The sequence below is a fragment of the Octodon degus genome, unplaced genomic scaffold (genome assembly GCF_000260255.1).
Source record: "Octodon degus isolate 3935 unplaced genomic scaffold, OctDeg1.0 scaffold00033, whole genome shotgun sequence".
NCBI lineage: Eukaryota > Metazoa > Chordata > Mammalia > Rodentia > Octodontidae > Octodon > Octodon degus.
In genome coordinates, this window is record NW_004524609.1 from 949,151 (window position 1) to 963,374 (window position 14,224).

The window sequence follows — 14,224 nt, forward strand, 5'->3', positions numbered from 1 at the left end:
TTTTTTTTTTTTTTTTTTTTTTTTTGGAATTTTAGGGAAATATCTACAGTGTGTTCATGGTCTCACTACTAGTGACTTGTAGTGATCCACCTGTTTACAGCCTCCCAAGAGCTGGGTTACAGGCACACACCACCACGTGGGCCCAGTCTCAACTGCCATCTCAGTGTGCCCCTGGGGCAGGACCAACCCAGCAGGCAGAAAAAAATATAAAAATAATGCAATTAGGAAAAACCATAAAGGCCACTAAATGTAGCTGGTTGGGTGCACTGAGACCCGTCCAGGCAAAATGACAAAACCTGACATGAAAATGTACAGCGAGTAATAGATGGTCTGAATGCTACAGTGCAGGACGGGTGCAGCCCGCGTCCCAGCTTTGGGCCCTGGGGCAGGAGGGCCACAGCAAGTCTGCCACCAGCATGGACCATCTACTGCACCCAAGGCCAGCTGAAACTGCACAGCGAGAGCCTGTCTGGAAATAAACCCTAAAATGCCGATGTCGAGTGAAGACTGGCCGCGTAAATGGATAAATAAACAAAAAGAACAGCAGTTGATCAAAGCCGGACAGCTAAGGTACAATTTTATTTGCTATAATATCTGCTGGCAAAGATATAAGGGAAACATCTATTTCTAAATTTATTTATTTTTTTTTTTTGGTGGCGGAACCAGGGATTGAACTCACACCCTTGCCCTTGCCAGGGCAGCGCTTATTCCACTGAGCCATCTCTCCTGCCCTCTAAATTATTCTTCAAAGCATACAAATCACCGACAGTGAACTGAATTCATCATGAAATAAACATGCTTCCAAAATGGTATATCAAATCCCGGGTAGTCGCGGCATTCCAAAATATTCTGCGGGCTTGAAAGCATTTACATGTAAACCCTAAGCTGCGGGGGAAACCCACTCAGGATTCTGCGCGGCCGGGATCGCGCTCGACCCCTCCTCGCCAGCTACACGCGGCGGCCCCCGCGCACTGGGGCGCACGCGCAGCGAGCACACCCCACCAGAACGCCGGGCGCGGGGTGCGGGGGGTCGCGAGCCGCGGCCCGCCCGGACCACCAGAGTGAGTCTGTGCAAAAGGCGAGACAAAGCCAGGAACCACAGACACCCCAGCGTACTGCCACCCAAATCCGGGCTGGGGCGGCGCGGAAGCACGCAGGGCGGGCAGCGAGTGACCGGGCTCCCCACCCTCGCCGAGGGGCTACCGGCGCACGACCTCCGGCTACAGGTAACTTACACGGGCTTTTCTAAGGGTTTTTGAGGCAGGCTCTTGCTGTGCAGTTCTGGCTGGCCTTGTGCTCACTTGAGAGGCCCCCAGGCTGGTCTGGAACTGGCAGCGGTCCTCCTGCTCAGTCTCAGCCCCGAGGGCCCAGGCCTGCGCCCCCCCCACCCCCACCCCCACCCCGCGGGCCAGGCGCTGAACTTCCACCCTCCCGCTCCTCAAGCGCGCGCGCGCGTACGCCTCTGAGGCATCTCCCCAGCTCCTACAGAAGCCTTGAAATGTTTCGCTCAAAACTTTCTTTCAATCTGAATGGCCACAGAACTCTAAGTCTCTGCAATGGATGGAGCAAGGTTTATAGACAGTTACAGGTGGATATTCAGGCTCTACCCAAGATTGATCGTTAAAATGGCTTTTAAAATGTTTAACATTTTAACAAGTCATATGAAAAATTTTTTCCAGCTACTCCTCAGACAGAGAACATCTAAGAATATACAAACAGCTTAAAAAAAAAAAAAAAAAAAATCGGACCTCTCAAATTTAAAGACCCAACCCAAAACTGGGCATCTGAAACGAAGAAGTACAAACAGCCAATAAATACACGAAAAAGAAGGCTGGCCACTCAAGAAACAAAAATTAAAACAACAGATTCCATCTCACTCCAAAAAGAATGTTATCATCAACAAATCAATCAGCCAGGTATGGTGGTGCACACCTAGAATCCAGCACTCAGGAGGCTGAGGCAAGAGGATCCCCGTGAGGTTAAGGCCAGCCTAAGCTAGCAGTGAGTCCAAGACCAGCATGGGGCCAGCCAGATAGCTCAGCGGGTCAGGGTTAAAGCACCTGCCTAGCGGACTCAGGACTGCATATCCAATACCCACCCCGCCCCGCCTGCCTCTCTCCCTGGCGCACTGAGTCAGGGCCTGAGACTGGGCGTGGTAGCGCACACCTTAATCCTAGCGCTTGGGAGGCTAAAAACAGGAGAATCACTACAAGTCTTATACTAAATACATTTTTTTTTAAAAAGACCAGCATGAGCTACATAGCAAGAGTCTAGTTAAGGGCTGGGGAGATGGCTCAGTGGAATAAATGCTTCCCTGGCAAGCGCAAGGGTCTGAGTTCAATCCCCGGTTCCGCACAAAAAAAAAAAAAAAAAAAAAAAAAGAAAAGTCTAGGGAAAAAAAAAAAAAAAAAAAAATCTGGTTGTGGTGGTGCAATGCCTACCAGTCCAGCACTGGGGGCTGAAGCTGGGCTGCTATGAGTTCAAGACCGGCCTGAACTGCATAGTAAAACTCTGTCTCAAAAAGACAAAAAAAAGCAACCAATAAAATAAATACAGGTGGAGGGCCGGGGAGATGGCTCAGTGGAATAAGCGCTTCCCTGGCAAGCGCAAGGGCCTGAGTTCAAGCCCCGGTTCCACCAAAAATAAATAATAAATAAATGCTGGTGGGGCTGAACAGACAAAGAAATGCTTCTTTATTGCTGGTCGGACTGAAAGTCGGAAATGAAATCAGTGTATTTCAGTATTAAGGAATTCAGTATGATGGAATCAGTATCGAGATTCCTCAAAATGGGGCTGGGGGAGAGCTCTGTGGCATAAGCTATATATACACACATATAAATATATATATATATGATGTGAAAGTTTAAGTATCACATTGGTTCTCCCGTGTGAGAAACCTGAAGGGTAAATATGGAGCCAAATAGGGACAAATATTGGGAAGGAGGAAAAACAGTTCAAATAGGAAGGGGAACAGGGAGGGAGGACAGGGAAAGAAAGGAAGGGAAAAGGGGAAAAAAGAAGAGAATAAAATAGAAACAAAGCTTTCATAAATGGGGAGAGAAAAAGGACTGGAGGGAGAGGAGGAGATGGGGAAAAAAGAATTAAGGTGTATTACTCAAAGATACAAAGTCCTTATGATAAAGGTGTTGAGTGTGTATGACACCTATGTGTTAATAAAAAATAAAACTTAAAATATGTTCAGTTGGGAAAAAAAAAAAAGTGCTTGAACACAACATAGCGCGACTCTCTTTAAAAAAACCTGAGTCATCTGGGGGGAATGGCTGCCCAGAGACCATGAGGACAGTAAGTGACAACAAACCACACAGGCCAGCTGGTGGACCCCAGCACGCGGGGGCTGAGGCAGGAGGATGCCGGGAGCGTGAGACCAGCCTGGACTGCACAGCAAGACCCTGCCTCCAAGAGAAAAAACAAGACACCTGCAAGATGTGTTATTGCCAAGAGGTATCTGAACTTAAGAATAGATTTGTAAAGTGCTCAAATTTATATATAAATCCACTGTGGGTTCCTATAGAATAGAAACAAAATCTGAGGTGAAGCCTTAAATTTCTGAGGATCATTTTTTTTTAGGTTAACTTCCTTTTTTAAGTCACTAGCGCCCTCCCCCAAAGGGCCCCTGACCGTCTGTCCCAACAGAGCCTCAGCCTGGTGGGCTCGGGGGCTGTGCTAGCAACTGCGCGACTACCTGGTCTGCACACACAGATTTTTTCCAAAAGCAAATAAATGGAAGGTTTTGGTACAGTTCAGCTCATTCGTCCATCCAGGCATGTGGCTCAATCTCTCTCTTTCTCTCTCTCATACACACACATAGCTCAGAATAAGTGCTTGCCTGACAAGCTCAGGGTCCTGAGTTCAATCCTCGGTACCACAAAAAATAAAATAAAACAGATTCATACACACACAACTTTGTCTTTCATAGTTTTAGAATCCTTCTATGACTCTATCATCAATTTTGCGGTTATCATACATTCAACATAAGAAAAAACTCTTTAAAAATGTTATTTTATGGCTGCATAATTATAAGTGTCCCCCTAAATATACTATAATTCCCTTTCCCATTATTCTTGCCGCTTTTAGGTTATATTTTCTTAGTACTATACTTAATGTTTTGTCAGAAGTCTTTCTAGGGCTAGTGAGATGGCTCAGTGGTCTAAAGCACCTACTTAGAACAAGCTTAGCAAAGCCCAGGGACCACGGTTCAATCCCCCAGCACCACATGCCAGCCCGCCCCGCCCCCTGGTGGGCTGAGCAGGCCACACACATACACAAATAAATTTTAAAAAAATTTTTTTAAAAGAAGTATTTCTAAAGCTCTATCCCTCAAGATAAATTCCTAAAAGTAGAATTACTGAATTAAAGAAAAGTCTCAGGTTTGTCAGCATATGCTGCCAAAAATCTTCCATGGTCAAGCAATGGCCATGACTCATCCACATGGCTGACACTGACAAAGGATCTACAAAGTGCGGTACAGGGCTGCAGGATAAATCCTGAGGGGACTTGACTGACCTTATCAGATACAGTTAATTTCTTGTTATATAGGTCTTAATTTATCTTGGTCTTAACCATCCAGCAGAAAAGTATAAAAATGAGGTATATAAAGTAAAGCCATATGAATACAATGAGCTGTAAAAGGCTCAAGTCAATAACCTCTTTATTTATTTTTTTTTTGGTGGAACTAGGGATTGAACTCAGGCCCTTGTGCTTGCCAGGGAAGTGCTTATTCCACTGAGCCATCTCCCCAACTCCCAAGTCAGTAACTTCTGAGGCTAACCCACTAATATTATAGCCTGCTAGACAGTGTTGGATTGTTTAGTTGAATTCAAACACCTATAGTATTTATTTATTTATTTTATTTTGGTGGAAGTGCTTATTCCACTGAGCCATCTCCCCGGCCCCGACCTATAGTATTTAAATGCCAATAGAATACCCACCTCTGACAGAACCAAAAAAAAAAAAAAAAAAAAAAGATACAAAGGAAAGATCATTTTGTATTTATATATACAAAATAGGGTAAATATACGGCTTAATTCAAAGAGAAGAAAGAGGTGTACTAACAGTGTTTGGACAAGAAATCCTGTCTGCTGCTTCTACTATGGATAACCACTAAGAAGATAACAATGTACAATGTATTGATTATCGAAACTGTCCTAATAATTAGCTTTGAAACTGTCAAAAAAAAAATCTTACAGAAAAACTGGCGCCGACGCACTCGTTAGTAGCTTGCAGTCTGCTCCTTACCAACCTTTGACGGAAGAGTTCATTTGCCAATTTGATCTCTTTTTTAAAAATATTATTCTGTAGTCCTCAGCTTAGTTATGAAAAATGCTTCTCTCATGCTTCATGGTCATTTGTACTTCTTCTCTGTGAACTCTGATGATGTTCTTTTGTCCCTAAAGCCTCTTTCTCTTGCCTGTCACTCTCTTGAAAACCAGGCGGGGTAGTCACACATCGGTAACTTCAGCTCCCCCTGCTGGCCAAATAACTACCACCATGACCAGAGCCTGACAAAAGCGAACTGTAGGCTACCGGTATTGCCCACTTTCCAAGCTATTACTACAAAAACAATTTACAGACCGTGATTAAAGAGAGAGACCCAACTTTTTTTTTGTAGTTTTAGTAAGGGTCTACAAGGTCTCACTACACAGATCGGACTTGTAGTGATCTGCCTGTGTTCAGCCTCCCAAAGAGCTGGGATTACAGGCAGCGCCACCACACCCAGTCTTAATCGATATCTCAGAGGCAGGGCTGGCAGGCACGCCCCAGGGATTGACCCCCTGCAGCTGCATCAAACAGATTGTTATTCTGTTTGTTTGTTTTGCAGTACTGGGGATTGAACTCTGGACCTTGCAGGCAGGACCTTGCAGGCAGGACCTTGCAGGCAGGTGCTTATTCTACTGAGCTATCACCCCAGCCCCAACTTCTTTTTTTTTTTTAATGGGAAGGAATTTTAAGAAGTAGCCAGGTGTAGAGTCACATGTCTGTAATCCCTGCTACCTGAGAGGCTAAGGCAAGAGGATTCTGAGTTCAAGGGCAGCCTGAACAAGGTGGTTAAGACTCAGGCTGCGGAGATGGCTCAGTAGAGTAAGCACTTGCCTGGCAAGTGCAGGGGCCTGAGTTCAATCCCTAGTACCACAAAAAAAAGAAAAAAAAGACACATAAAATTAAGCTACATTTTTTTTTTAAACCTGTACATCTTAAAGATAAATACAGGAGGGCCGACGAGACAACTCAACAGACTAAGCATCTGCTTTGGCATGCACAGGGACCAGGGTTCAATCCCTGGCCCTGCATGCAGCACTGGCCCTGCCCCAGGGCGCGCTGAGCCAGCATCAGAGTAGTGGCCCACGCCTGTAATCCCAGTGCTTGGGAGGCTGAGAACAGGAGAATTACTACAAGTCCAAGCCACATAGTAACACCCTGTATCAAATACATACAATGAATTAAATAATTTTTAAAAAAAAATAAATACACAAGATGCCTTAAAAAGACTACTTTTTCTTTTTTTTGTCTTTTTGAGTTAGGGTCTCTTATGCAGTTCAGGCTGACCTTGAACTCAGCTGGTAGCCTCACACTTGCAGTGATCCTCCTGCCTCAGCCTCCAGAGTGCTGGGATTATAGGCGTGCGCTGATACATCCAGCCTAATCTACTACTCTAAATCACACTACCAATTTGCTTCAAAAATCTTCTTTTCCTACACTTGGATGTGAAGAGTGATGTAAATCTGTATGGATAAGAAAGTCACTGGATGTTGCAAGAGGCTAAACTGTCCTCTAAAGAAGATGCACTGGGACTGGGGACACAGCTCAGCGACGTGCACCTGCCCAGCAAGTGCCTGGCAAGTCCCAAGTTCCATCCCCACTACCAAGGGAAAGAAAAGCTACACTAGCCTCTTCTTCCGGAAAGAAGCTCAGAAAGTGACACTGGAGGTCTTCACAGATGTACTAAACCTCAGAAGAGGTAAGGAAGGCGGCCTCTAGTCCCATGTAACTGCCATCCTCACAAAAGGGCAATTCTGGACAGAGACATGAACACAGGGAGGACCTCATCTAAAGACGAAGGTACAGCGCCATAAGCTGGGAAGCTGGAAGAGAGCCCCAGCACAGACAGAGGCGCCTCAGGCGTGTGCAGCGGAAGTATCCACTTAGACCACTGCCCTTGGAGCTCCAGCTTCTGTAGGGGAGACAGTCTCACTATGGGACCCAGAACAGCTTGAACCCTGGGAGATCCTCCTGCCTCAGGGTCCCAAGCGCTAGGATGACAGGAGTGCATCACCACACTTGGCAAACTTCTTTTCTTCCAGCTATTCCGTTTCTATATCAGACAGCCCACAACCAAATTGTATCAGTAGGCTAGAAAACACTATGATGGGCAATAATTGTAAGAACAACAGCAGCACCTCACTAAACCAGGCACCACACTATGTTTTTGGTTTTTTTAGACAGGGCCTCACTATGTAGTTCAGACTTTACTTGAATTCACTATGAAGCCCACGATAGACTTGAACTTGTGATCTTCTACACTACGTTTTTACAGATACAATGCACACAAAAACATTCTGCAGTTATTCTTCCCGGTATAAAGAACCTCAAGAGGCTGGTGAGATGGCTCAGTGGTCTAAAGCACCTACTTAGAACAAGCTTAGCAAAAAGCACTGGGACCACGGTTCAATCCCACAGCACCACATTTCAGCCAGCCCCGCCCCCTGGTGGGCTGAGCTGGCCACACACACACACACACACACACACACACACACACACACACATTAAAAAAAAAAAAAAAAAAAAAACCTCAAATCTCAGACAGACTAAGAAAATCACCCAAAATCACACAGCCAGGAATAGTAATAGTATAACTCCAAACTTGCAGGAATGACAATGAAAACCTTTTATTGACGCTTTAAGAGAAGCTGGGCAGGGCTAGGGAGATAGCTTGGCAGGCAAGTGCAAGGAACCAGGTTCGATCCCTGGTGCCGCATGCCATGCAGGCCCGAGCCCCAGGCTCACCATGCTGGCCACCAAAGACAGGCATGGTGGTGCTGGCTTGTAATCCCAGCACTGGGGAGGCCAAGACAGGAGGATCACTAGGAGTCTGGGCTGTGTAGTGAGACCCTGTACCAAATACAGAGAGAGGAGAGGGAGGGAGGGAGAGAGAGAGAGAGAGAGAGAGAGAGAGAGAGAGAGAGAGAGAGAGGAAAGGAGAAGGGGAGAGGGGGAGGGAGAGAGGAGAGAGAAGAAAGAGAGAGGAGAGGGGGAGAGGGGGAGAGAGAGAGTTAGAGAGAGAGAGGAGAGGGAGAAAGGAGAGGCAGAGAGAAGCTGGGCATCCTGGCACACTCAGCACTCAAGGATGAGGCGGGAAGACTGATGAGTTCAAGGCCAGCCTGAGCTACTTACTTAGCAAGACACTGTCTTAAAAACCAAAAACAAAACTGTAAAATCTTTAATGTCTACACCTGAAGCTCAGTACTAAAAATATGTATATATAAATTCTAAATTTTTCAAGATCCCCAGGGAGCACATGGCCCAGATTGCTGGAGCCTTTGCGCATGTCTGCCTCCTGCCACTATCCACTATTCTGCCCTCTGAACTCTGGCCTTGTCATTTTTCTGATCTATAGATGAAGGGGAGAAAGATGTGAGGACTGAAATGCTGACTTTTAATTTTTTTAAAATACAAACATCAGCGGGCTGGGGAGATGGCTCAGTAGAATAACCACTTCCCTGGTAAGCGGAAGGACCTGAGTTCAATCCCCGGTTCCGCCAAAAAAAAATAAAATAAATAAAAATACAAACATCAGAGAGTATAAAAAGGGGCCGGGGAGATGGCTAAGTAGAATAAGCGCTTCCCTGCCAAGCGCAAGGACCTGAGTTCAATCCTCAGTTCCATTAAAAAATAAATAAATAAATGAATAAATAAAAGAAAGCATAAAAGGATAGCACACAAGCCAGGCATGGTGACACACAAGTATAACCCCTACAAAGAGGGAAGCTGAGGGAAGAGGCTCTCTAGTTCAAATCCTGTCTAGACAACTCAGCAATCTCCGTCTCAGAAAATTAAAAAGGGCTGAGCATGGTAGCACACACCTCCCGTCCCAGGGGAGGCTGAGGCAGGAGGTTCCCTGGAAGTCTGAGGCCAGCTCAGGCTACATAGTGAGTTCAAGGCCAGCCTGGACTACACAGCAAGGTCCTGTCTCAAAAAAGCAATTTTTTTTTTTAATTTTAAAAAAATTAAAAGGACTGAGGATGCAGCTGAGTAGTAGAGCTGGGTTCAATCCCCAGAACCAGTTGGGAAGGGGGGGGGGGGTGTCATACAAAGAGTCTCTCCTTTTTGTTCTGTCCTGAACCTGTGCAAGTCCAAGGCAACAAATGGCATTGTTTTCTTGTTTATTCTGTAAAGACTTTTGGAGCTATGTCTGTAATCTCAGCACTGGGAGGCAAAAGCACAAGGACCACAATTCTAGCCCCACCAGAGCAATTTAGTGCTTAATGAGACCCTGTGTCCAAATAAAAAATGTGAAAAGAGCTGGAGGTACAGGTCAGCACCAAACACACAAGAAAATTGGGAAGCTTGGTTTGTCCTTGTGTAGGTAGGGACTGAGCCCACGGGTGCTGTCACTGAGCTCCATCCACTTTTTGTTTTTTTTAATCTTCTTATATTGGGGATTGAACCCAGGGCCTTCGCTCTGAGCTACATCCCAGGCCTTTTGTGTTTTTTGAGAGCCTAAGTCACTGAATGGCTGGGCTGGCCTTACACCTGCAATCCCCGAACTCAGCCTCCCCGACTGCAGGGAGGCGCTTGCACCGCCAGAGCCAGCTTGGTGTCACTGTGCTCCCAAGGTGGCCCTGCACTTCTGTCCTTGTGCCTCAGTGCCCCACACAGCTGAGATTACAGGGGTCGCGGGCTTTTAAAAGCACATATGAACCAATAGTTTCTTGTTTTCTTCTCTTGTCTTTTTTCCCCCTTTGTGTAGCCCTACCCCTGAACTTTATCCTGGACACCTCTTTCACTTTTCAAAAAAACACCAGGGGCAGCCACCGCGTGCACTACTGTGCACCTTGCTGTCACCACCAACTAACTGCACGTTGGAGAGCTCCGCGTGCCCTTCGTGGTTTCACTTGACCTGGTCCCTTTGCAGGTCACCTCACTCTACTTGCCTGCATCACCACTTGGTCTGGTGCACAGGGCAACCCCTAAGAACTACCTGCGACAGCAGACTGCAGCTCCACGTCACAGAGCATCGCTCTCTCCAAGCAAAGGAATCTGTTATTCCACCCAGATCAAACACTGTCATTTTTAAGTTTTTTTTTTTATATATATATTATTATTTTTATTTATTTGTGTGTGTGTGTGTGTGTGTGTGTGTGTGGCCAGCTCAGCCCACCAGGGGGCGGGCTGGCTGGCATGTGGTGCTGGGGGATTGAACCGTGGTCCACTGTGCTTTGCTAAGCTTGTTCTAAGTAGGTGCTTTAGACCACTGAGCCATCTCACCAGCCCTTAAGTTTTTTAAAGTAATAAGGATAGAAGGACACCGGTAGCAAATAAAAATGTTTCAACTTAGAAGATGCTTTCCACGGATCAAAAGACTGGTACGGATCTCTCCCCATTTCTACTGTGCTAGGATACTAGCTTTCCTTTTGCCAAGGCTCCAAATATCTAAATATTTGTCCCTGCAAATAAGTTAATTTTACAGTCTGAATTACAAGAGACCTTATTTATTGATAGGAGTACATTTTTACATTATACAAATTCTATAAAATGCTAATTGTCTATTTGTTAATGATAGTGCCTTCCTAAAACTGGAGCTCTTTGTATTTCTTACCAAATAAAGTGAGTTTTCTCTGGAAAAAAAAAAGAAAAGACTGGTAGGGAAAAGTTACACTCGGGCCGCCGCGCAGCTGCTCTCAGCGGGAAGAAGGGCAAGCACTGGCTTCGGGTTCTACGTTCCTTCCAGGCCAGAGGCCTTCGGTACAGCTTCAGAGGGCACCCGACGAGAAAGCCCTAAGTTCTTAGAGGTTCTTAGAGACATACAACTTAAAAAACAGGTCCCTCCGCACCTAACGCCTTGGTTAAAACCAAGGAAACTGTACCATAAAATCTGCTGTACTGATCCCAGTTCTCTTGCTTCCTAGAGGCACGGAGGCCACCAAATCTTGGAATTAAGTGCTTATTACAGGAAATACATTTTTGGCATATCATCTGTTGTGTCAATTTAAGACTAGGTTGAGAATATATGGCTGTAAGTTTTAGTACTTTGTAAAGAGGAATTTTTTTAAAATATGCTTATGCAAAGGACTTAATAAATGAATATTCCTAATGGGGGGTTGGGGGGGGCACAAAGAGCCAGCTTGGTGGCACATGCCAAATACCCTACATCTTGCGAGCCTGCGACAGGACTGCAAACTCAAGCCCAGCCTGGGCGCCTCAGGACACCATGTCTCCAAACGAAAGGGGCTGGAGGTGGCGCAGTACCCACCTAGCACACACGAGGGCTCGGGCTCAACCCCTCCATGAAGTGAATAAAAGGAAAAATGCGTGGGGATGCAACTGAGAGGCACTCGCCTAGTAAGAGCAAGGCTCTGGGCTGGACTTCCGCCGCTGAAACAACAAAAATACTCTTGGACACAGCTCAGGGGCATAGCGCCTGCCTGGCATGTGCCAGGTCCCAAGCTGGATCCCCAGTACTGCAAAAAAATACTCTCACACAGGCCCTCTAACGCCTCTGTGGTTTTCGAGAACTGTGGCTGTGTATCCCATGTAACCCCTCCAACTCCACAGGGAGACATGCTGGAAAAACTGTCGCTTTGGCTTCCTTTATGCTAATGTAAGCACTCATTATCCAACAATAGCAGCTGAAACCTAACTGAGGATGAGAATCCAAGTCTGTATTAGTTAAAGATTTCCCACAAGTCCAAATATTTAGGTTATACAGACTGGATCATTCTAACCTATCCACTGCATCAATCTGGAATTCCACAGAGCAGTTTGCCAGAAAACAACCTCCGTCACACTAGACGCCCCAAAGGAAGCTAAAGCTGCTGCGGCTTTAGGGCTGCCCCTGTGGAGCGTTCCGTGGGCATCTAAGTAGGTTAGCAAGACTGGAGAAGGGGCTGGGGAGATGGCTCAGTAGGATAAGTGCTTGACTGGCAAACACAAGGATCTGAGTTCAATCCCCGGTTCCGCAAAAAAAAAAAAAAAAAAATAACCACTACAGTTTGTTTGCGGCTGGTGAGATGGCTCAGTGGTCTAAAGCACCTACTTAGAACAAGCTAAGCTAAGCAAAGCACAGGGACCGCGGTTCGATCCCCAGCACCACATGCCAGCCAGCCCCGCCCCCTGGTGGGCTGAGCTGGCCACACACACACACTAAATAAATAAATAAATAAATTAAAAAAAAAAAACATTTAAAAAAAAAAGACTGGAGAGCCACCCAGGGAGAGCTTTTTCACCTAAAGATCACCTGTTCACACTGCCCACATGTGGCTGAACCTGTAAGATAAACCTTGACACATGCGCTACCTGTTGAAAAAAAGTAAAATCCCCTGAAATGGCCCACAGACTGCCAGGGGAGCGCTGCAAAGATCCTGTGCAGAAGCCAGCAGGTCCCAAGTGCTCCAGTGTACTATGGAGGTTTCAGAGGACACACATGGTTACTGACACATCTTTTGTAACGCATGATTCAGCCCCTGATTTGCAAGAATGGGACACACCCTCGTACCTATGGCTCCGAAGTGCCGGCTGGTAAATAGACCTGGAAGTCTGAAGTGTCAGCCCACTCTACCAGGACTGGGACAGAATTTTACGGATGCAGATGATCTTAATTTAATGTTAAAAAGATAAACACACAGCACCATAATGAAATTTAACATGGGCACTTCGTTAACATTTGAACACCAATAAAAAGAACAGCAATACAAATCCCAGGAATGTAATATGACGGCTTTGGAAGGAAAAGGAGATTGGAGAGTAGCAAATTAAGAAAGAATATTCTTTATCATAAAAAAAAAAAATTAAAGCCTAGCAATGAAAAAAATAGCACATCTTACCTTAAAAGGCATCCAAGTAGCATTCATAGTGTCAGGAATATTTCAGACAATATTCAGAAGTGAGCAAAAAGAGAATCTCAGTAATTCCTTCTGTCACCAACAATGAACAGGTAGAAAAATTCTTGTTTCAAAAAGGTATCTGAAAGAGAGAATTTTGATTTATACTCCAAAAAACCCAAAATCCTCAAGAATATGCATATAGTCTAAACTACCCGGAAAGAGATTTAAAGTGCTATTCGCCCTGTCATCTTAAAAAGGTGCACACAACACACGCTTCCTTTGAAAAAGAGCAAATGTGTATGTGAATCTTCATACATGTATAAAAATGTATTTTTATTTATTTATTTGCGGAACCAGGGATTGAACTCAGATCCTTGCCTTTGCCAGTTAAGCACTTATCCTACTGAGCCATCTCCCCAGCCCCTAAAAATGTATTTTATATAAAAGGAGAAACAAGTAACACATATTTTAGACAATGGAAAATTGCTTATCAAAGAATTAGAAAACAAAATAATCCCAGAGGGGAAAAAAAAAAACGATTATCCAGGGTTTTCATAAATACTAATGAAAGGAGATTTGTTTTAAAAAGACCCTTGCCACACTTAATTTTACTTAGTAAATTAAAAGCCTCTCTTTTAACGATCCCAACTATATTAAGTTTTATCATAAAGAGCCGATTCTACATGAAGAATAAAATCCACTCTTGACCAGACTACTACAAGCAAAGAAAAGACCCCTCTTTCCCAGGATCTTTAAAAGCAGACCAAACAACTGAATTTTGAGGATGGGGTGGCAGTCTGCGCGGAGGCAGGAGGATGGACCCAACGACCTCGATGAAATTCCAGCTCAACCAGTTACTGCTTCGCTTAAAATGGAGGCTTACCCAAGTAGGGACAAAAATAACAGCACTCACCTCTTTAAAAATAAATTTCAAAAAATCAAGAAGTACCCTCATTTTAAAAATACAAGCCCCAAACGGCTCTGGAGTGGGCTCTGCCAGGAGTTTGCCTCCCCGACTTCCGAGCCGCGGCATCACTTTCCCGACTACTCGTCAGGAGCGGGGAGCTCCCGATCCAGGCTCGGGCGGCCCCGGGAGCCCCCGGCCCGCGACCCCCGCGGCGCCCCGCGGGACAGGAGCGGGGCGAGCCCGCCTCCTCCCCTCCCCC

At 45.5% G+C, this 14,224-nt stretch overlaps 1 protein-coding gene across 1 annotated transcript in view; it reads right to left on the minus strand.

The window, feature by feature from the left end:
* Kansl1 (KAT8 regulatory NSL complex subunit 1) overlaps nt 1-14,224 on the minus strand; it is a 180,402-nt gene that overhangs the window by 165,573 nt on the left and 605 nt on the right. The window contains exon 2 of the mRNA XM_004629994.2: nt 13,059-13,197. The gene's annotated coding sequence lies outside the window, so the exon portion shown is untranslated. The remainder of the gene's footprint in view (nt 1-13,058; nt 13,198-14,224) is intronic.